At 38.7% G+C, this 25,395-nt stretch overlaps 1 protein-coding gene across 3 annotated transcripts in view; it reads left to right on the forward strand.

Annotated features, from left to right (window-relative positions):
- Window positions 1-25,395, forward strand: part of esrrga (estrogen-related receptor gamma a) — a 166,013-nt gene that overhangs the window by 67,126 nt on the left and 73,492 nt on the right. The gene's annotated exons all lie outside the window — the stretch shown is intronic.

The raw sequence follows: 25,395 nt of genomic DNA on the forward strand, positions 1-25,395 counted from the left end.
GAATAATGAAGAAAGCGAAACTGTTCGAGAGAGGGGGGGGGGGGGGGGGGAGGGAGGGAGAGAGAGAGAGCTGCGCATCGCAATGGAAGCAAAACAGTAAAAGAGTGAATTCATGACGATGTTTATGTGAAGCGTTTGGATCTTCTTTTGCTGCTGGTTCGGTCAATATTGTTTGGAGAGAGATCAAACTAACAGCTTTAGAATCAGCGCATAAAGGGCGTGAACACAAAGCGCGGACCCGGATCAGCGAGCTGTCGGCTTTCAGCCCCGACTGTGAGAAAGGCGACATCTAACTGATTCTGATCCGCGGGTTGCGCTGTGTGTTTAAGTCTATGTGCAGAATCCCTGTACCTGCTCTCATTTACTGTTTGGTGGTTCTTGAAATTTTGTGAGATGTCACCAGAGATTCTGGCATTTCGGACAAAATAAATTTATATTAAAAAATCGATTCAGGATTTTAATGAATCGATTTTACGTTATCCAAGCCAGAATCGATTTTAATCGATGAATCGATTATAAAAACCCACCTCTAGTCACTAGGGACAAATGTGCGTTCACTGACCAGTTGCCGAGTGGTTGTTAAAGGCTGCTGGATGTCACTGGGTGAAATTGACTTCAAAGATGAAACTGCACCAAAAAGCTCTCTGTAATTGCTGTGACAGTTGCCACAGTTACCTGTAGTTTGTAGAGATGGACCGATCCGATATTACGTATCGGTATCGGTCCGATACTGACCTAAATTACTGGATCGGATATCGGAGAAAAATAAAAAATGTAATCCGATCCATTAAATATCACGAAAGCACCTCACAAAACTTGCAACACCCCGTAACTCACCTCAGAACGTTAGCACGTTGGAGCAGTATGCATCACGTGATAGAGCGGCTGTGGCATGCGGGACCTGTCGGTGGTCTGGATAGCATGTGGAGCTTCGCTAGCAACCCGGCATTTCATCTCCGATAAAGTTATCCCGAGAGAAGTAAAGCAAGTGTGTAAGTCCATCTCTGAATGTTTGTAAAGCATTCCTGCGTTAAGCTTAACAAGCGACTGCCTCTTCTTGCTGCTACTTCAATCATGAAACTGCTTAACGATCAGCTGATCGGCTTTTCTGTCGCGAGTCCGTGACTCTAGTTTGCTTTTGGCCCACTTTGCACCAGAAAGAGGAAACCAGCGGCTGAACAACAGCAGCACGTTTAAGCTTGATAAGCTGTTGTTAGAATTTATTTAATATTACTTTCTACACCAGGATCTTTTTCTACGTAGCTGACGCTGGTAACTGTGCAGGGGCGGATCTAGCAAAGTTTAGCCAGGGGGGCCGATAGGGCATTAACAGGGAAAAGGGGGCACAAAGAAATACTTTTCTTTCTTATTCTCATTTAAAATTTCTAGCTTTTAATAAGTAATTATCTTACACCCAAAGTTTTAATTTGATGTAAAAGGAATAGAAGTCAATTACTGTATATAGTAACTATTAAGTCTAATATACCCTAGTAAGCTATAGTACTTTTTCCTTTGGGAAGGTACCATCTGTGCAGTCTGCAATTTTGTTGAAGAAAGATGTTGAATCTATTTAATATTTCTTGAAAAATAATTGATTTCTGTGCATTTTTTTTCACACTGCATCAAATTAAGGTTGATTACGTCGATTAAGCATCATGAGGTGGAGCGTGAGGGGTGGTTCCCTATTTTTTATTTATTTATTTTTATTGTTGCTGGGAGTTGGAACTCTATTAGTTAGGTTGCTTAATATATATGCTAAGTACTCTTTAAAATACCAGAATAGGGAGGATGGTGTAGGTTTAAGTTTATTAGATTGATCAGTATTGCTGAACTATGAAATATTTTTTTTTGCATACAGGTATAACAGAATAGCTTTAGTGTAGTTGTTGTTTTAAACTTGAGTATGAACTTATACAAAATGCAGCAAGATATTTAAAAAACAGTTTTGTTGATTAAAAAACACTATATCGGATTCATATCGGTATCGGCAGATATCCAAATTTATGATATCGGTATCGGACATAAAAAAGTGGTATCGTGCCATCTCTAGTAGTTTGTATAGACTTCAAGTGAATTGTCAGTAGCCAACTTGCTAACTAATTAAATGAAACTGAAAAAATTTGATATCAGCTGCAAATTAAGAATGTTTGCTTTCAAAGTAAAAGTTATAAACAAAAAGTGCCTTACTAATTAAATCAACATGATTCAGATAGCACACCTTTTACTTTTAAAGCACACAGTCTCTCTTCTCAATTCATGCTATGCTCTTCACAGTTTCACTATCGTATAACAACTAGTTGGAGAATGTTTGCGGAGAAATTGGTATCCTCCTTGCAAACTATAGGTGACCTCATCAATCTGCTAGTGAGCAATCGCAGGGAGTATTTCACAACAGCACCTTAAACCTCTTTGTGACCAGCTTCACAGTAACCAGCCTTCCACAACCACTCACTAACTAGTCAGAAAATACACATTTTTCTGTAGAACCCAGGGGGTTACCAGGGAGTCACTGACCAGTCCCTAGGCGTGCATGACTGGGGCTTCTGAAATTGATTTCACAGTGACTGCCAGCCACCACTCTCCCTAGCAACTGGTGGTTGCCAGTTGGTCATCAACTGGGCTCTAGACCGGTGTGCATTTAGTTATGGGTTACAATTTCAACTCTTATGTAAGAGCGTGCTCTTTCAGCTTGTGAACTTGATCTCTTGTTATCATATAAAGGATATTGCTGTGCTTTCCCATTCCCTTTCACTCCAGTACTCCCTGCACTTGCACAGACTTGCTCTGTCCTTGTTCAGACCACGTTTCTACTCAGATATACTGTTCCAACTTTACTCCCCTCATAACAGTCAAAGTAACAGTTGTTTCTGTTAACTGGTGTAACTTCTACTCTCTAATTTCCACCCCTCTTCTCACCTCACAGGTGGCATTTCAGATGGTTAGGTCATATACCACATAGGCACAAATGTCCTAAGTTTATCTGGCATATCTTTATCCCTGTGTCTGGGTTCATCCTTCCCCACATTTTAAGACTTTCATATGTACATTTCTTTTGTATGAATTTAAAAATGTAAGCCAGCTGAAACATACATCACATTTTGTGGTATAGCTCAGTGACTATGTATCGTAGCCCTATGTCAATGTGATGTCATTTTATTCTTTTTATTGTGGGGGTGCAGCGTGAAATTGGACCACAGCAGTCTAACAGGTCTACAGTAGATCACCAAAAGACATGGGAATAATGTGCTATAAAGGTCCAGTTATCCATAAATAGTACCAGAACCCAAAATGGCACGAACACTGGGAGACTGGGTTTTCTAACTGTTACACAAAAGTCCAAAAGCAGGAGCTGAAATCCAAGTCCACAGTTTTGCAAGCAAGTGGTTAAGTTGTAGCATAGGGAAATCTGTACAAGGACCAGTATATTTAAGTGTAGATTTGCTATTTTGATCAAGCTCTGAGTAAATCTACATGCAACTCGTGGATTGTGTGTGAGGTCAGAGACTTGTTGGAGAGCATTAAAATATGTGATCATGAAAACATTAAATGTTTTTTTTTAAACTGATAACGAAAAGGCTGTTAAATAAATACAAAAACGTATCCATTAATATCGGTGGAAAAAATATCTTGATGCATTCTCAATCATCCAGGAAAGTAAATCTCCAAAAGTTGATTCTGTTCATCTGGACGTAGCGTTTTGTGGGAGAAACGTTTCGTCACTCATCCAAGTGAGTCATCCAAGTGACTTCTTCAGTGAAGAAGAATCAACGTCCAGATGAACAGAATCAACTTTTGGAAATTTCAAAAATAGTAATTTGGGGCAGGATTACATCTCAATTCTGTGATTGGGTTAAGGTCTATCCAATTTTGTCCAAATGGATTTGGTGCCCGTTGGTGAGACCTCTTGAAAGACCCCTCTAAATTTAACGAAGTTTCAGATAATTGACATTTCCTTATTTGTCTTGTGATGCCTAGAAAGCCGGAGCCAGTCTGACTCTGGAGTTAGCCAAATTGTATTCTATATATTTCCAATAGTAAAAGATGATCTGGTCTGATAAACTTTGTTCAGAAGTCTTAAATGCTAAAAATGACAAGAAAACTGCTCCAGTAGTGGACGATGGAAGACAGTGGACAAAATCATATAGCCAAGACGTTGGTGGCCTGAGGTGGCTTCAGGACACAGTAGTCTGACTGTCCTTGAGTGGCCTGGCCAAAACCAAGATTAAAGCCCATATCACATCTATGGACAAACCTCAAAATGGCAGTTAGCATACACTTCTGATTTAATCTGACAAAAATTGACAGCATCTGACAGAACAGTAGAAAGTGAAGAAAGTGCCCAAAGCTGAGTTTGTGAAGCTCATAGAGACATATCTCCATAGACTGAAAGCAGTATGTGTTTGTGTGTGTACGAAATAATGCAGACATGTTTTTGTATATAAATACAAAACACTGCCGTCATTATTTTGTGTAGATTGTTGGAAAACTGGCTTTTTTGGAACAAGTGGATAAGTTATTTTAATACTTTTTGAAGGAATTTCACTTTTACTTATTTTAGAAGGAAAACATATTCTGGACAGTCTCCATCTCCTGCTCTTTTGTGTTTCATCATAACATCTTTTCCCTCACCATCCCAGTCTTTCCTCTGATGCATATTGTTCCTCCTCCCCCACTCTCCACACATTATCAATCTCTTTCTTTTTGTCTCTTGCTTGCTCTTTCTCTCTCTCCGCTTGAGTGGTGAGCAGACAAGGGGCGAGAGAGAAAGAGCGAGGAAGAGAGAAAGATGTGAGTCTCGGCCAATTTGTCCTGACACGTAGAGATGCTCAGGTGGGAGAAAGGTGTCAAACAACTAGGAGAGGGAGCTAGACAGGTTTGTAGGTAGCTGAGAGAGAGCGGATGTAAGGAAAAGGACAGACAGGAATGGTAAAAAGTAGAGGATGGTCTTATGCATATTGCATCTTGCTACACTGAGTGGAAATGTGTGTGTTAAGCTTTTTTGTCCAGTGTGAAAGTGTTTCTTAAAAACGTAAGATATATATATTGACTAATTTTTAGAAATGACATCAAATTTGGACCTCCTGTACCTTTTCTTATAATGCAGTGCCTGATTAGGACTGATAGCAAACCATTTGGAGCCAAGAAGTTCATTGACACGTAATCAATTAAAAGAGACTTAGAGGAGGAACAGATTTCAAAATTTAGGAAAAAATGGCAATGGGAAAAAGTTCAGAAGAGTTACAAAAGACACACCATTTCTGCTGTGATCCACTCGTGCAAGTAGTTTGGAGTCACCCATTTGTTGATTCAGATTTAGCCAAACTTATTTAAAAATGCACTCACGAGGACACCTCTAACCAGGGAGGGGGAAAGTGTTTTACATTCATTTTTTTGTACTGGCGTTATATTAGCAGATTTAACACTGCAGAGATGGTACAAATTAACACATATGGTTGATTTGCATATATGTATAATTTAAATGTTTATGCAAATGAACTATGATGACATGCTAGAAAATAAATAGAAAATATAAAGTAGAAAGACAGTGGAAACTATGAAAGACAAGAAGAAAGCTAACAATTTTATATCAGGCGAGAGGAAGAGAGAGACATGGTTCCCAGGGCGTCCCCCCGTGATAGTGGCATGTTCCCCTTGTGTCGAAACAAGAGAGAGAGTGGGATCGACAGAGAGAGAGATGTCTAATCTTAGAGGGTAAGGGAGCGTGGACTCCCCAGGGCTTGTCGTGCTCAGCACCTTGTTAACCAGACATCTCTCTTTCCATCTCTATTTCCATCTCTCTTTCCACCCTGCTTTCTCATCTCCGTCACTTTCTGTTATCTGTCCCTCTTTTTCGTTAGACGTGCAGAAAGAATCAGGCAACTCAGGCAACGATCTATCTATCTATCTATCTATCTATCTATCTATCTATCTATCTATCTATCTATCTATCTATCTATCTATCTATCTATCTATCTATTTATCTATCTACCTATCTACCTACAGCGATCTGTATCTGCAGCGGTATTTATCGTGATGATGTTTCCGTTTCTTGATCAACGTTTTGTATGTGTGTTTTTTCCTCTTGTTAATGCATCGTCAGGTTCAGGAAACCTTTGTCTCTGGTTAATGGAACATCAACCAAGGTTAACACAGACTGGCAGTTGAAGCACACACACTTGCCTCGTACTCTAGATTTTAAGGAGGAGGGCTCACAGTTGCGTTTCTTGGTATGGCAAGAAGACAACCAAGTGAGATATTGAACCTCAGTCGCTTCTGATGGTCAAGCTAGTGCCATGCATGGTACCTGGTTGCCATCACTGTGTGTGTGTGTGTGTGTGTGTGTGTGTGTGTGTGTGCGTGCGTGCGTGCGTGCGTGCGTGCGTGCGTGTGTGAAACAGTATGAAATAAAGGTTAAATGAAAGGTAAATTCCAAAGCATGTCTATAAAGTTAAGTCCATCAGAGAAATGAAGGTCTGTATGGGCATGCGTTTGCAAGGAGGTTGTGAAAAACCAAGGAGGAGAAAAAAAAGTGAAATTAACTTGGAATATATGTTGGGAACTGACGAAACAAGAGCTTTGTGATGCTATTGTGCTAACCTTTATTGCACTACAATTATTCTTGGCTTTTTAGTTGTTGTTCAGAATAATGGAGACATCGTATGGTGGGGTGTAAGAACTTTTTTCATCTCTTGAAGTGGAGCAAAAGTTTGAGAGCCACTCCTGTAGACTCATCAAGACAAACAGTGAATTTGGGTAAATATTCAAACAATCTGGTGTCCTGGGAACATTTTTTAGGTAAGCGGAGCTAGATAGGAACATGTAATTTTTTTTGATGTGTGATAAATTATGTCCAATGACTCTGGCAATTTGTGACGTGATAGAGTTCCACTAAGGCATCTGTGTAGGACTACAGGGTATTATACTGCTTAGTGCTGAGCTTTGAGGTTTCAGGATGCTGTAAAACAATGTGAGAAGCACTTTCTACTTGTTCAGACACCGGCGTAATGAGAAAATACTCTTAATCCAGCTCACACATACACACACAACGACACGCAGAGGCGTATTTCTGCTGCCGAGTGGTTTCTTGGTGAAAGCATATTGCGAGAGAAGCAGTTTAAGGAGTGGCAATTATAGTTTTGGACAAAGTCATTGATTTAAACTCCTGATTAGAGGAAAGGTGACAGAGGTGGTACACACAATGGTGAGCGTTGGGGTGGGTGGGGTGAGTATGGGGGAAAGGCACATGCGCTAACAGTGATACACACACAGACACACACACATACGCAACCTTACTAGTTCCGTCAGTCATGGGAATGCCTTAGAATGGCAAGGGTCCCCCCCCCTCACTCCCGCTTTCATGTTTCTCTCTCCCTCTCTGTCTCTCTCTCTTTCTCGACACACCTGACTGAAATATTGATGTCTCCCAAGCGCTGCTGTTCATTCCTAAGTGGTTGTTTTTGTTTCAAAGAGCGGGTGACTGTTTCGCACATTGGCAGACACACATGCATGAAGACACAGAAAGATAGGGAGGCACATGCACGCTTGTAATTGCTACCATATGTATGTATACTAAATGTACACCCGTGCCATGTTAACTTCACGTTTTATGAGTATGAACATATTAGCTGACAGAGTTCAATGATTATTATAAAAAATGTAATTTCCAAATGTAAGAGAAACTTTTATTTTTCTTGCTTCAAAATGTAGATATAAATGTAGAAATTATAGTTAATTGTATAGAAACTTAAGTAGATATTATTTTAATTGTATTAAAATAATATATTAGCCAAAACTCTCAAAGGGTTATAAGTTTTAGCTTTTCAAAAGATTCTTACCAAACTTCCTGCAACAGGTTGTGCATGAAGTTTTCATGAAATTATAGAAGTTTCATTTTGTGTTTTGATGAGTCCTGTGGATCTCTTGGTTGGGCTCCAGGATCCCAAAAAGATTCTTTTAAATCCTGTTTTATCTATAATTAATACCCAGGGTCAAAAGAATCAAGAGATTCTTTTGTTTTAGAAATGTTTTCCCTTGACATTTTCTCTTACTTATCCACTTTTTGCTGTAGAGTTGGATATTAGCGCTAGAATTAACTCGCCTTTAACTCTGCTTTTCCTTTTCATGTACTGATCCTGTAAGGTCTGAGTCATCGTCACTAGAAACCTCCCCTGGTTTGGACAGGTTTCCTATAGTGGCTGCATAGTGGGGTGGTTTACATATTTGACAATAGGGCTGCCACGATTAGTCGACTAGTCACGATTACGTCGACTATCAAAATCGTCGACGACTAATTTAATAGTCGACACGTCGTTTGAAGCTTTGTAAGATCTCAAAAGACGCAGGAATAAGTAGTAGGATTTAAGAGTGTAATAACGGACTGAAACAGAAGATGGCAGCACTGCATGCACAAGGATGCCAGCTGCTGTTAAACCCCTAAAAGAAGAAACTGTCCCAGAATTCATAGCGCAACCCATCGCGGCCCTGCTCAGTTTCCAACAATGGCGGCAGCTAGTTAGTTTTAATGTTACTCATATTATTCTTTCTGGGTCACAAAATAAACGTTTCACATATTTTCACTTCAAATATATTCCCAGTTTATCAGGACACCACATATTTTCAAAAGTGCTCCAACGTTTTCGGTAGTGATGGCCAAATGAAGCTTTCCGAAGCACTGAAGCTTGTATTGAAAAACGGTTCATTACTCGAAGCTTTTCAACACAGTCCTCTCCGGTGACATCTGGTGGTGAAAATTTTGAAGAGCAGCTTGAATCTGCAAAATAAAACGGACTGCCCAATTATCAGTGCTCACTCAAGAGTGGAGTTCTCTCTGATATTGGGCCACCGTTCCGTTGCTTTGAACATGTAATTGGTTTTGTTTTCTCGATTGGGGGGCTGAAAAAAATGTAATGCGTATCTGCGTAATACATTTTGATCAATAAACTTTCCCTATTTAAACATGCACTATGGTGGCCTTTCTTTGCTCATAACTCCTTGATGTTGGTAAATACAATAAGTGAGCAATATATATAATATACATATGAGAATGCACAGCACATTATGGAGTATGCCCCTGCTGTGAAGTCCTGCCTCCATCTACTTGTCGTTTAATCACTGGACAGCTGGACAGGTTCATACAAAATATTAGATTAGGCCAATTCCTATACATATTTTTGACCTAGGGGTGGGATTGATTGTGAACTGGAAAGGGAAAATGCTTAGGGGGCTGAGTACGGCTGCATCGTCACTGATTTGTAGAATCATTTTGATTCGATACAGGATCCGATTCAATTTGATTGGAATCTGGAAAGTTTTGCCTCAGTCAGAAATATTACAATTCTGATCATTTAACAGTATATATCCATAATTTCGTATCTATTAAAAGAAAGCTGACACATGTGAGACTTAATTAGAGATGTAAACAGAGAGTTATGAAACCTGCAGCTGCAGAAGCCAGCGAAAAAAAAAGAGGCAAACACAGCGCGGACCCAACGACACACCAAAATCTGATTCTGACGCGTCGGGTCCGCGCTCTGTGTTTACGTTTGTATGCAGAATCCGTAAACCTGCTCCCAGTTACTGTTTTAGCTGTATGGTGTTTGACGACATGTTGTGAGGTTTAACCTGAGATGCTGGTGTTTCAGGCATAATAACGTTAATTTACAAATCGACACGGGATTTTAATGAATCAATATCACTTTATTCAATTTAGCATGGATTGTAATCAGAAAAGCGATAATCAAAACCCACCCCTAATCAAGAACTTGCAAAGTAAAAACATGCTCTATGTCAGGTAGCCCTTTTGTTATTTACATTTAAAAAGAGGATTAGTGTTACTGTGCGCTGGCTGAGTCTGTTTCTTTTCTTAGAAATAGTTTCTCCTGCCCTGGAGAAAATCCACTTGCATGGAACAGAAGAGGCTGTGGAGTGCAGGAACCACACTGCAAGCTGGTAGATATGCAGGTATTCCTGGGTCCTGCAGACTATCACCTAAAAACAATAAACAAAATGATTTTCTAAACTGTGTAGCAATGTAATGTACGTATAGTGTCAAATACATTTTTGTAGTCTTCATTAGCTTTAATTCACATGGAAGTGTTCCTAAAGTCATATGCTGTAATGATATTTACATTATGAAAACATGATTTTGGACATTTCAAGTTTTTCACTTCGGCAGATAAAATGAATTGAGCAAAATCAACTCAAAATATTCCCACACGCCAGAACGTCCTCTCTTCCTCGCTGGCTCCATATCTGTCAGTGGAATGATCACCTCGTCGCTATCTGTCACCATCAACACACTCCACGAATCCCGTGGATGATTCACTTCCTTATATCCGTTTGAATCAGGTACCGAAGCAGTTACGTGCGTAATGAAGCTTCGGACGTCACTGGTCACGTGACTTTTGCCAAACGAAGCAAGCCTCGACACAGTGCTTCTGAACCAGTGTGTTGTTTTTTTCGACACACGCTCCGGAGCGTCAGCTTCAAGCGGGCCATCACTAGTTTTCGGAGACATCTGTTACTCACTAGCTCGATAGCTAGCCGGGATTCAAGGCTCACTAGAGCCGGTGAGAACCCCGGACTCCCGGCAAATCGTTTTCAAACCCACTGCCGTCTTTTGTTACTCAGGTTAAACATGATATAAGTCACTTAGATAACTTAAAAATGTTAGTGTTTGGCTTTTTTCAGTATTTTATTTGTTCCTGAGTAAATCGGTTTGGCTGAGATGAAAGTTATAGTTTTTACACAGCTGAATAAACGTCAAGCAGACAGCTGATTATCAGAAGTGTGAGATGCTCGAGAATATACTCCGGTGTCCTGTTATATTTTAGATAGCAAGGAGCAGACGAGACTGAGTTTATTAAACTCCAACGAAACAATCTGCAAATTTCATTAAAATTTAATAAACTATCATCTTGTCTTTATTTTTAGTTAGCACATACCTTAAACACTTAAAGCTGTAAGCATGCTGGTGCAATAAGCTGTACGTTTTATGTTCAATGGATGCATGATCTGATTAGTCGACTAATCGCAAAAATAATCGGTGACTAGTCGACTATCAAAATAATCGTTTGTGGCAGCCCTATTTGACAACAAGCGAAAGATCCCCAGTTCAATCTAAAAATTTTCAGTTAAAAACAATAATATCTATCAAAGAAAACATGCGGAGCTACATGCTGTGGTAACCCTTTGTGAAAAAGGGAACAGCTGAAAGTAGCTTTTAGGACAGTGTTACTTATTTTTCATAAAAATGTTATCTTAGTGGGTTTTAATATTCTTGAATTTGATTTCCATTCCAGAGTGATTTATCTCAGTGCTTGGCAGGAAAATGCATGCATGTACACACAGTCAGTCAGACATGCTGCTCTGTTCTGGGCTGCTGTGGCGCTACCTTTTTAGCATATCCTATTAATATTAGATGAGAATCATTTGTATCTGAGCGCACCGTTGACCTTAGTCTGCAGAGGCATGTAGAGTACATGTGTATGTCTGCACACTCAAGCCCCTCCTCTCAGAGCTTGTGTATGTTACCACATTAACGGGTAAGTCTGTTAAGGTTAGCCAACAAAATTACAACACACACGTTCATTCAGTTACTGAAAATATTTCTTTCAATTATTCCATCAGCTAAGCAAACAAATTACTTTTAATTGTATGAAATAAAAATGATTCAGGATAACAATGTGACTATATTACAAATCCATCAGGAAGTTTAGTATTAAAAAGTTACTCAGTGTAGTGAAATTTGTGAACATACCAATGTTTTGTTTGTCACTAAATCACATAAGGTCAAAGTCAAGGTCATAAAACACACTTTCTTTAATTTAATTCAGTTTTATTTAATTCAGGCCAAATCAGAACAACAGTTGCCTCAAGGCGCCTTATATTATAAGGTAAAGACCCTTCAACAGTATAGAGAAAAACCCAGCAGTCAGACAACCCCCAGCTACTTTCAACTTTGCTGGCTAGCAAAATGTCCTTATTAAGCTCTTCCATCCTGAAACTGTAGATCATCACACCAACCCAAGGCAAACTGAGACAATAAGATAAGATGTGTGTATTTCTACTGGCTGCCTTCTCTTTGTGGATTGTGGCAGGAAAAAAAAGAGTTTCAAGCAATTTGTACAATTTATTGTTGCCCACTAGATAAAATGTCAGGTAAATTGTTGTAAATAGTTGTAAATGGAATTACCAGGTTACAGCAGAATATATACTTTCTGCTTGATACCTTTTTCATTGAGAGCCTGATGAAAACTGTGATATCTGCAGTGTTACGAGATCCATTTAGTCTTTAGTGTGTGTGTGTGTGTGTGTGTGTGTGTGTGTGTGTGTGTGTGTGTGTGTGTGTGTGTGTGTGTGTGTGTGTGTGTGTGTGTGTGTGTGTGTGTGTGTGTGTGTGTGTTCGGGCAAAGCTTTGGTCCACAATCTGATGTCAGATTGAGTAACTCTAGTTCAAATGCATCTCCATTAGTGCTCCCTATCCGTGTGAGCTCACACTGAGGATCTAATTCGCCTACTGTTTCTAATTCTCAAGAATTGGCAGGGAGACCACAGAAGTTCAGCTGTGAGATTTTAAACAAGTTTATGGATAATATGTTTGTGTATTTTTAAAACCTCTATGAAAAACTTCTAAACAATCTCCTGTCCAGCCATTTATGTTCCAGTTTCATTAAGTTGTAGCTTCTTTCAGACCTGACAAGATGTTAGATAAAAAGAATAATATGACAATAATGAATTACCAAGAAAATCCAAGATTTGAAAGAAATGTAAATAGTCATGGTTTTACAGTTTGTAAATCAACTTTACAGTTACAATTATTTGGAAAGAACCTAACTGAATCTGAGCATTCACAGGCTGTTCTACATTTGCATCTGCAAGAAATGGTGGATAATACTGATCATGATGATAATAATAATACTAACACTACTACTACTAATAATAATAATAATCTCTGTTTTGCATTAATAATAAGCCACTGTGCTAAATAATATAATAATAAATAATGCTGAGTTATAGTTTTAATTAAAAATGACAGATTCCGAGGGCTGCGTGGACAGTAAGCGTAGGACCCAAACGCAGAATTCAGAGGCGGGAGAAATAAACTTTATAGCTAACTAGCTTTAGCTAAGTTTATTTATTTATTATTTATTTATCTAAGAACACTAAGAAGTGAAAGCTAACCGAAACACTTTAAAAACATGATGAAAGAATAACCATGAACCTAAGAATCACAATAAATATTCCAAAACCAACAGCACAATGTCCAGAAGTAGAAAACACCGGGTCACAGGCCCAGTACCATGACAAAACTTACCTAGAAAATAGTAAAATGGCAAACAAATCTTACCATCTTTCTTTTCTGTCACTCTAGGCCAGGGGTGTCAAACTCAAATACACAGTGGGCCAAAATTCAAAACTAGAACAAGGTCGCGGGCTAACATTAATATTTATTGAAAAATATCTTCCTCCAGATTTAAGAATGAATCTCTTCTTATGGACTCAAACAAGTTTTGCTGAAAAACTGAATGTGGAACAAGCAAAGCTTAATACTAAACAATGTATATATTAGCTGTATAATACCAGTAGGCCAGCTCTAATAGTAATTTGGTATGGCTTCGCGGGCCAAATGTAATTAGGCTGCGGGCCAAATTTGGCCCGCGGGCCAGCTCTAGGCTGTACGCTTGATGCTGCCGTTGAACAGAGGGTCTTCGATGATGATGCATAAATGCAAAACAGAAAGAGTCATAATAAAAGTGAAAAACACAGTAAAGGTTACTTACTTAAATGTCATAAATTATCCATTTTGTGCACATTTTTGTTCTCAGTCAATGAGAACAAAATGAAAATAGTCAGTGCATTTTGTTGGATTTGCAGATTGCATGTAGCCTATTTTTATTACAAAACCAGCACTCTGGTGTTGAGAATCACAAACTGCGTCTTCCTTTCTGGTTCTGCTCACCGTTGCTCAAATTCCACTTCAATATATGAAAGTTCCTGGTAGTTCTCTGTGTTCTCAATATTTCCACAGCATTTTAAAAGAGTTTTACTCAATTACTCAACAATTTTGCTCTTAAATAATACATTCTAGGTCATTTGGTAATTTGTCCAGGTTGTCTGTGTTCAGTGTTTCTCATTGATTTCTGTAATTGCAGCTACTAAGTTACTATCATTTAAGATAAATTGCTTTCCTTTTACGATTTTTATAAATTGTGAAAAATTGTCTACCTTTTAGGATTTTGATATGTTATTTGTCCAGTCCCTTCTAATTTCAAACTAGTACTTTAGATGGCGTTACCTTGACTTCCAGTAACGCTGTGAGAAATCTTGGAGTCATTTTCGAGCAGGACATGTCCTTTAGTGAGCTCATTAAAAACTTATGTGGGACTGCCTTCATTTGCACAATATCACTAAAATTAGTAACATCCTATTTCAGAGTGATGCTGAAAAGCTAGTTCATGCATTTATGACTTCTGGACTATTGTAATTCGTCATTATTAGGTCACTCTAAAAGCTCCCTTAAAAAGCCTTCAGTTTAACTGGGACTTGGAAGAGAGGCCATATTTCACTAATAATAGTTTCTCTTCAAAGTCTTCCATGAGAAATTCAAAATTGAATTTAAAAACCTTTTCCTCACATACAAGATCTTGAATAATAAAGTCCCATCATCGACCATTGACCCCAGGATAACAAAGTACTATAACAGAGCACATTACTCTCACACTGCAGGCCAACTTGTGGCTCCTGTGGGTCAGAAACTTCAGTTTTTAGGCCCCTCTTCTGTGGAACCAGCTCGCAGTTTGAATTTGGGAGACAGACATCGTTTTTACTTTTAAGATTAGCATTAGCCTTGATTTTTCTAGCCTTAAGATTAGGATAAAAACTTTCCATTTTGATAAAACTTGTAATTAGGGCTTTATGAGGTTAGCCTGAGCCAAGCTCTGGATATGCTACGGCTACACTGAGCATTTCTTCTTCACTCATCTATTTTCACTCCCTGTGTGTTTACAGACCACTATTGCATTTAATGATTAATAATTATCAAACTCCGGTATCATCATTTGTCCCGTCTCTCTGCTCCCTTCTCTTTCCCCTCACCCTAACTGGTTGCAGTTGACAGAAATCCTCCAGATTCTGCTTGAGGTATCTTGTTGCTAAAAGGGAGTTTTTCCCAAATGTTGCCAAGTGCTTGCTCATGTGATTGTTGGTGTTTCTTTGTAATATTATTATGTCTTTACCTTAAAGCTTCTTGAGGCATCTGTTGTTGTGGAGTGGAGCTAATGAAATAAAATGTAGTTGAATTTATAAATTGTTTTGCAGTTAGGACTGAAACATTTTTAGATGTTTTATATATTTTATTTTAAACTCCTAAAATCTGAAAGCTAGCTGGACTTTCTGGCACAAATCAATCAGTGGTTAAGGTCAAATTTTCTATCTACTGCACCATTACTGTATGTGTTTTGCAGTGTGTGTTTCTGCGTGTGTGTGCGCGCGCGTTTGTGTGTGTGTTTGTTCTTGTGTGGCATCGGTGTGTCCTCTATGCCCCTGTATTGTTCCCCACATTGTTTTTCTTCACAAAAAGTCATGGCCTGACAAGGTGCTGCGCGCTGTAAAAATTATGCCTTGTTTATACGTATTTATTTCCCCTTGACAGTTTAATTATTTCTGGCCCCATTGGAGGAAACCGCATAAAAAACTCCCCATGTTCATACAGATTCTAATTAGGAATGCTGGGAAATTAAAACAGAGTTGTTTCGAAATGCTGTCATTTTTCTAGGGCCTCGTCTTGGAATTATGTCTCAATCAGCACAAGCGGAAATAATTACTTGTATACCTTCTAACTGCCAACATTTACCAAATGGCAAAGCAATTTACAGCCATCATGGCCTGAGAAGCAATCATTGGGCCAACTATAAATTCACAGGCCGACGGTTTGGAGAGCAACATTGGAAGGAAGGGTTATTGTGGAAAATTAGAGAGAGTGAGATAAAGGGGGGTGTGGGGGGGCTTTTTACCTATGTTCTCCCTCAGTCCCTCTGTTTTTTCCTTCCCTCTCTTTTCCTCCTCTCTGCAATCATTCTCACTATTTTACATCTCCAGGCCTTCCCACTTATGTCTTCATCTTTCAGCTTATTTTACAGTGAAACCATTGAACTGACACACACACACACCTCTTAAATAAATGGAGTAAGCGGCGATTAAGTGATTATTTTCACACACACCATTAAACATACTTATTGCAGGCACAGACATAGACAAAAGCCTAGATAAAAACTTACATGAGCAGAGACACTTAAACACCCGCACACACTGGGCTTAAAGTAATTACTCACACACGTCATTAGACACAGACACAGATGAAGTGGAGTGTGTTTATGTTCTGTGTATCTTGCACTGTAGCCCTCTTTTCTCTTTGGATACAGTATTATCGTCCCACTTTTTTTTACCATCATACAGCATAGATAGTAAAATCAGTAGCATCAAGCAAGTATCTGAAATACTAGTAGCAATAACAGACAAATATGGAGTGGGAATGCTCTGTATAATTTACTAAATATAGTTAGAAAGCCACAGGCAGTTCTAAAAACAATTAAGAATCACAAAGGAAATGTAGAAATTAACATTTTACACTGATTCTTGGTTTATCATAGCATTTTTTTCTTAGTGACTCAGTGTTGAATTAGTATGTATATCCAAATAGAGATACACATGATGATTAAGAGGCTCGGTATACCGTTGCAGGGCTAACACAGAGAAACAACCATTCACACTCACATTAACACCTATGGACATTTGGGAATTACCCAATAATCTAACCCTACTAAACAAGGCAAGCATACAATAGGCAAAAAGTTTTGGACGTTTTATATTACGAATAAGTAATTATTGTGCATATCTGCATCAACAGTTGTGAAACAGACCTCAGTTCTTAATTCACACTTTTTGGTGTCAAAAAACATTTATGGCCTAGAGCACAGGTGTCGAACTCCAGGCCTCGAGGGCCGGTGTCCTGCAGGTTTTAGATGTGTCCGTAATCCAACACAGCTGATTTAAATGGCTAAATTGGGAGACAGACTTATTAAGTTCTCCAGAGGCCTGGTAATGAACTTATCATTTGATTCACGTGTGTTGACCGAGGGTGATATCTAAAACCTGCAGGACACTGGACCTCGAGGCCTGGAGTTCGACACCCCTGGCCTAGAGAGTGGTTGGCAACCCTTGGCAAACTCCAGTCACTAAGGAAAATGTGTATTTCTCAACATGTTTGCAAGTAGACAGCAGGTCAGTGAGGTCACAAAGAGGGTGCTCCACCAAAAACCTTGTTGTGATTGCTTTGGTCAGTAGCAGATTACACAGGTTCCCATAGTTTGCTTGGAAGATGCTGAGTTTTCTATAGACACTTTCCATTTGCTCCATGCTGCAGTGAAACCTGAAAAAGTGTAATGCAGACAAAAAACAGAATGTTCCTCTTCAACCGCTCAAACCAATACATTTTACTGCAACTTTTTAACTCTGAAGGTGAGCATCCTCTGTTTCCAATTTGTATCCTATGAAGCATTGTTTATTTGCACTTACACATGAACTAATCTGAAATATTGGCCAGATGTCCATTATCATGACAGAAAATTCAGACATAGTGGCCTATGGCTTGTAAGCTTAACTCTGGTACCAGCTAGAAAAAAGACACTTTACTTACACAACTGTTAACATAGCTAACTAAACAACCTGAACAACTTGAGCAAGACTATTAACAGTCACGTGTCCAAGTGTTCTCCAAGTGTACAGTCTAAGAGACCACTCCTTTCAGGTTGCTAAAATGTACAAATCTTCCATTTTTTGTACCATCTTCTTTATCAGACACAAAACAGCTTACATACTTCTGCATTACTAACCAGCAATTGTGTATTGTTAGCCATCATTAGCATGGAACTTTTATATTATTATTATTATTATTATTATTATTATTATTATTATTATTATTATTATTATTATTATTAAGGAGCACACTGTAATTCAACAGAAGCTTTTCAATTTAAATCAGTTTTATTTTTATAGTGCCAAATCACAACATCACTTTCCTCAAGGTACTTCATATTTTAAGGTAAAGACCCTACAATAACAGAGAGAAAACCACCCAATGACTCCCTTTGAGCAACTACTAGGCGACCATGGAAAGGAAAAACTCTTAACTTTTTAAAAAAAACTTTTGACAGGAAGAAACCTTTGGCAGAACCAGGCTCAGGGAGGGGCAGCTATTTGTCCCAACCAGTTGGAGTTGATGGGACAGTTCAGCACAGTATAGTTCACACACATAATTAAATATCCAACAATGAATGGTAGGTGCTATTAAGCGCGTATGAACTGAAATATCTAGTGTTGAATTATATATATTTTGGAGTATATTTTGACTAAAACCTTTTAAGAAAAGTTTCATACTTACATTTAAATCCCGATATCAATATTTACAATGAACAAATATACATAAACAAAACATTTCAAATAGTCACACTCACCAGTTTGAAACTTGTGATGTTGATCTTAGCTTTCATGTTTTGTTGTCCTTGAACATCAGAATTATTCTGTAGGCTTACCATTCCTCTCAACCCTTTGTTCCCCCCTCTTCTATGCTGTTTTATCCCCTTTCCCCCTTCATCTCATCTGTACACACTCTCTCTTACCGTCTTTATTAGTAGTGGAATTATTCACTTGGCTTACACCTCAGTTTGAATAAATTGAGTGTGGAACTATTGGCGAGATGGTCTTTTTTGGCAGGCATACATTTGTGCCTCGAAGTACATGTGTGTTATGTGTGTGCTGCATTAACAAAGAGACTGCATTGAGAGACAACTAATCCCAGTGGGATAGCCCACTCATGTTCTGTTTGAGAGCGGCGTAATTAAAGGAGCGCACCTCTCCGAAGTCACCTATTTCAATACAAAACACTGCTTTATACAGACACGCAGGCAGCGAGAAACCTGTACGCACACACATTTGCACACTCCCAGTGCTTTCTTACCCAGGCAAAATTCACTCTGTATATAATTACATTCCTCTTCTAATTTATCCCTGGGAATATATCAAAACCTCAGGATGTTTCAGGAGGTATGGAGGAGAGAAAGAGAATGAGAGGTTTGGAGCGATGATAAGGTCAATACTTGTAAGAAAATAATGCAATAAAGTTATTGAAATATTTGTGTTTGATTGTTAGGTGCATAAACAGTTTATTTTTATTGTGTTTGACCATCTATATGGCTGCCTATATCCTTCATTTTATTTTATTTTTCTAATTTCTGCATTAAAAAAAGTTCACATAGCCCTTTGATTTTAATTTTTTGACATTCCAGGGATGTTTTTTCCAAAGAAACTGAGGCTGAAATATGTGGATGAATACATACAATTGATCTTTATAGCAAGATTGTATTTAGCTTTCATTTGGGAGAGAGAACGATTGTGTCGCTTGTTTGTGCTTCTTAAATGTAGAATGTGAGTTGAACTGGAAGTCTCGCTTGGCTTCGGAAGATACTACGTATGCTCACAGATCACAGCAGGAGACGTGTATGTTGATTGAATGGAATATATGTGCACAGAGAGATACAATAACACATATTCATCATGCCCACCCTGTCTGTTTACGTTTGACAAAGTTATGCCTCAGTTTAGTCCAAAGTCTTCCCCTTTTGTCTGCTCTCACTTGCCGAGGTCACTCTTTTCACATCTCTGATGAGATAGTGTCCACCCATCCTTCAATCTGACCAGTGACAGGATGATGACCACAACTCACCTAGCCTCTTTGAAATTATTTTATCTATATGAAAAAATATTGTACACTCCATGTTAACTTAACTTTGAAGAAAGATGACATGTAAGGTGCATGCATGTACTGACTCTGTGTGTAAATGCTGGTAATACTTCCTTTTTATATTTTGACACATCTTTTTCTTTGTGTGTATATTGTTCTGTTGCACACATACATGCATTTTTGTTTCCATGACTTCAGAGGACATTACAATGACTTACATTCATTTCCTGACGCTATAATCCAACCTGTCTTTCTACTGTAGGTGTGAAGCTTGCTTGACCTTTGTGCGGAATAACGGGGCTGTCATATGACTGCCTATCCTAAATAAATCACAGTATACAAGCCCTAAGTTTGTAGGCATGTGTAACTATACAAACAAGTGAGAAGGCTGTACGTGTCATGTCTTTTGTGTTCTTGAAACTGCCTGAACATTTCCACACAAATCTGTTAGCTGTACTGTATATGTAGTATGTGTGCAATGGCACTTCACTACGCTGGTGTGGTTGCATAAGCTTTAGTGTGTTTTATGCATGTGTGTGCATGTGTGTGTTTGTAACTTTCATGTACCCTTCTCCAAAGGTTACCCAGACAGGCTTTTGGTGACAGGCTCCAGAAAGCTCCCTAAACCCAGCAGCTTTCCCCAGCAGCTGGTGCTCTCTCCTTGGCCTCGATCGCCATCACTGCTCCTTCCCTTAACTCACAAAATAATTTAGCAACCAAAACGATGACTTTTGAAAAGTTCACTCAGTTCGTCAGGTAATTCATTTTCATCAAATTATTCATTTTGCCAGCATGTGGCTGCTATGTGGGAGTGTTGATGTAGGCCTGTAAAATGTTGATTATTTGACCAAACCAAATAGCTCCACCTCAGTGGAAATCCAAAACTCAGTCAAACTCACTTGGTCTGATCATGTCGGTTGTAAAGTTAACACCCAATACTTGAGCTGAATATGTAAGACAGCTACACATTTCTCCGTGTCCAACTTCTGATGTGTCTGTGTACATTTACCTTCTCTGCTGCCTTTGTGAGGAGAAGATATTATTACAATAACTGTAGCAAGGAAATCTCTTTAATGTTAAGAAATTTGTAGTTGGTTATTTCTTATTCATATTTCATATTTAAGAATAGGTTTACTTTGATAACTCTGTTATGACTAATTTGAGGCTAAGTACAATTCAGGAAGTAAGATGTAGCACAGTAATTAGGGCCCATTTAGTTTACATAGACAAACTTTGCTGCTATGACAAAACTCAATCAAAGAGGTCATTTTTAAATATTTGTAAAACATTTTTTAGATATTTATTTTGTATGAATAATCCCAAATATATTCATCACTCTTTTAAAAAATAATTCTTTATGACTACTAAAATATTTTATTTTCTGATTATCCTAGCGGATTATATCCTGTAATATATATAATACATAATACATAAAATATATTGCCCAGAGGGCAAGTTTTTTCCTTTGCTGTTTTTACACTCACACAGCCTGAAAATGAACTGCAGCTTAAACTCTGTTTATCTAATAACACCTTGTGACTTCAAACCCTTTCATTGCTATTACAGCCATCAGTCACGTTAGTGACAGAGATGTCTTTTCAAGTCTACAGATCTCTCGCTTTTTCCTATTGGCTTCTCTTGCTCTGTTTTTCTCCCTGTCTCCTTCTCACTCTTCATCGCTCCCTGCCTTTTGCTCTAGTCTGGGTTCAGGTTGGAGAAGCAGGCAGGGGTCTTTGTTCAAATTGTCCATATCCACACTGTGTCCTGCTGTACCTGCTGACAAAGCTATCAGATAACTCTGCTCCATCTCCCCTGATCCTGTTGGCGGTGTAGCTTTGTATTGTGTGTGTATCTTTGAGAGTTTGTGTTCTTTTATATATTTTTGTTTATTTTTGTTGGTTTTCACGATGAATGATATTGTGACTTAATCTTGCATATTTTTAGCTACATTCCTACAAACAGCCGTGCACACACGAGTTGTGAGTCTTTGTGCTGCTGTTGGCTGCAAACTGACCAGAGTCCATAGCTCCCTCTGTTGGCTTGAAGTGATGTGCAATTTCTTACTCTCACTCCCTCCACCTGCCTCACCCCCCTCTTTTCTACAAAAGCAAAGTTCAGTAATGTGTGAAATTTCCAAATTGCTTCATTTCACTTTTGGTACAGCTTAACTTTTTAGTTCTCATTTTAACATTAAAATGTCAAATGGTCGTCCTGTCTTAAATGCTTAAATGTTAATAAAAACAGCAAATGTTCTTTAATTATCAAGAACAAATGCTCTGTTTTATTATTGTTGAAAGTACTTTGTTTGCAGTTGTTGCCTCAGTCTAGTGCTTTGTTCATGACTGGCACATGCGTCGATGGGTGGCCTGGGGTCAGCTTCCTAAGTGGCCACGTCTTGAATTTGTTAAAGATTGTTTTGACCAGCAAAGACGCACATATAACCGCTCACAATACAAGGCTCTGAATGAACTTGCTGTGGCCTATTGAGTAGTTTGATTGATGTCAGCGAGAGTTGCGATGGATAATTCTTCCATAGATGTCAACAGGCTGCCACCGCAGGGTCAAAACACACACACCCACACACAGATTTACAAACACTGGCAGACAAGAGAAGAGTGAGATGCCAGCAGTTACCGAGCTCAATAGGTTTTACATTGTAAATGGACTTTTAAAGTGATTCCAGCAAGGCCATTTACCCATGCATACAATTATTAATTGTGATAAAATGCTGTTTTTACACGGTGCTTCGACTGAGTTTCATATTTTTTGTTTTTATGTTGTTATATGCAGTTATATTTCTGCAGCATTGTGCATGGAAATATTGTCTGTTAACCAGCAATCACATATGCACACATCGTGGATGCACAAGGTATCACCTTGGCTTTTTGAGTTACAGGTTTGTGTTTAAGATGTTCATGGTTTGTCCAGTTATAGAGAAAAGTGGCCTAAAGGGGTCACTGTCAACATACACACACTGACTGAGAGTCAATCAATAGTCTATGGGGGTGGGGAGGATAGGGGTCAGAGAAGGAAAAGAGGAGTGAGGCAGAAAGACAGAAAAAGTAACGGCTGTTTTAGGGTTCAACCAAAATCACAAGAATTTTGTGATGGTCTCTACAAAGATGATTCAGAAGCTTTAGGACCATATGGGCCTTTTGTGTGTGCACCGGTTGATGGATTTTAAGGAATACATCTCTGTTTGTGGCATTGTGTGCATGACATGATGTTATTGTTCACCATAACATTTTTTTTCTGTATTTACATAAAAGGCCAAGCTTTGTAAGGCATCACTCACCACACATGCACAGTGAAAGCTTATTCTTAGACAGCGTTCTTATGTTTTACCACATTGCTGCTTGTGCTTAAATTATCAGTCAGTAGAAATCACTTTCCACACAAACTGCATAAATTAAAGAATCATTGAATATTTTGTAACATAAACTAACTAAAAAATTACGCCTCCATGAACACAACCAGTTCATCTTTGACAAATAATAATGATTTCTGTGTGCGTCAAAACACTGTTCTTCAAATATTTATATAGCCATTCGTTGGTGTTTTACAACTCGCAGGCTTCTAATTGTTTAATTCAATGTATGATTTGTAGTTCTTATTTTAAATAAATGTGTTAGACAGAACATTTTGGACTTTCTGCACTGAAACTGAGATTTTGTGTGTGCGTGTGTGTGTGTGTGTACTTGTGTATTCACAAGTGTGTTAAACACTGAGGTTTTGGTAAAGGATTTGTTTGCACAGTAGTGACGGCAGCATTGATTCACACTCATCTTTGTCGATGCTTATAAGCCTCTGGATACATCATAACTGTGTGTATGTTTGTATGCCTGCATGTGTATGTGTGTACACAAACCTAACAGCTATATATCTGTAAAGACATGTATTTGAATTCCTATCCTTCTATGTAAATGGCAAAGGTACATCTGTGCAAGGAGTCTGTGACTATGAGTGTGTTTGTTTTTGTATGTGGTCTGTGGATCTTTACTTTGTCGGCTTTCGAAACAACTTCTAAATATGTATTTATTCTTGTAAAGACCCTGATTGTGCCCATGGGAAGGCAGTTAAGCTCAGTTTCACAGGGTCTTTCAGCACAATAATGTCAAGAATTCTCCACGTCACACACATGTATTAAGCTATAATCATATTACCTTTAAAATGGCATTGAACTGAACAGTTCTATGGCTAACAGGTACTAAGTTCTCCATGCAGCTAGAGACAAATGCTTTATCAGCAAAACCAATACACATATCCTATGCTACGCTGAGAAGAATATGAAGAATATTTAGTGCGCTAACTTCAATGTTTTAGTAACAGTTTTTCTGTTAAGCAGTTGAAATGTTAATGATTGGACTCTGTGTTTGTCAAAGAAAAACAGGGAAAGAAAAGGCAGTATTTACACACATACACACACGTACATCAAAGCTGAGATTGGTTTCAGGAAATATTTTATTATCTGTACTATTCCAAAGCTGCTAATCACAACCACTCTCTTTCATCTTTGCACCCCCCACCCCCTCTACCAACAACATCACCACCCCCTCCACCCCCTCCGATTCCATTCTGTGTGTCTCCCTGTATTCGCTACACTTCTCTCTCCCCCGCCATCCCATGTGCAGGGGTACCCAAAAAATGACATGTAAGGACATGTTGAAAAAGTCTAATCGAAAGGAGGAAGACATTAGTTAAAAAGAAAGGAAAGAAGACAGAAAGAGTGCGTGTATCATTCGGAGTGTCCCTGCGGGGTTCAGATTTTTCCCTTTTCACAAGGCCCTTCCCGCTCTTCTTGCATTCCCTTTTCTCTTTTCCGCTGTCTCCTCCTTGCTCTAAAACTGAGAAGCGGTGAGCTAATTTTTCCTGGAGAATCCCAGTCGCAGTACCTATACTCACATTCCAAGGTGCTCGGAAATACTGGGAATACACAGCCTGCTGGTGTAGAGATGAAAGTGAACTTGACAAAACAGCAAGCAGCAGGGAAAACCTTGTTCCAATCATGCCCAAATCATTCCACAACAAAGGACAAGCGCTCTGGAATTGCTATAATCTCATATTTTACTGCTGGGCTGCGATGGGTTCTGCTGCGCTGTGCCTGTGTGTTTACGGTGTGACACAGTATTCAGGCTTTGGGTTCATGGTCAAGCATACACTATTTGATCTTGCATTTCTCTGGATTTGATTAGGTCAGTTTTGTGTTTTCCGTTTGAGCACAAATCAGTATCTGCGTCCTTAAAACATCCTAATAACATGGTGTAACTTATGTGGTTTAGACCTTATTTGAAAGAGGGTCATCTTTTTGGTTTGAAACTTTTTTTTCATTGTTAGAAAGAAATATATTGTCAGTTTTTAACATTACAGTTTATGTGAGGATGTAATTTTACCTATGCAGGTGCATGCAGAGAGCAGGAGTGACCGGGGTAGTGAGAGACCATTGAAGAAAGATCAGAGAGATGGATTGATAAAGAGAGAAAGAAATTAAGTAAAAGGAGAGCAGGTTGTCTTGCTTTAAACCTTTCTCGCACCTGTCTCATTCTCCTCTCTGCTTCCTCCTTTCCTTCCTGATTCCCTCATTCTCCCTTTTCCTCCGT

The sequence above is a fragment of the Maylandia zebra genome, linkage group LG1 (genome assembly GCF_041146795.1).
Source record: "Maylandia zebra isolate NMK-2024a linkage group LG1, Mzebra_GT3a, whole genome shotgun sequence".
Classification (NCBI taxonomy): domain Eukaryota; kingdom Metazoa; phylum Chordata; class Actinopteri; order Cichliformes; family Cichlidae; genus Maylandia; species Maylandia zebra.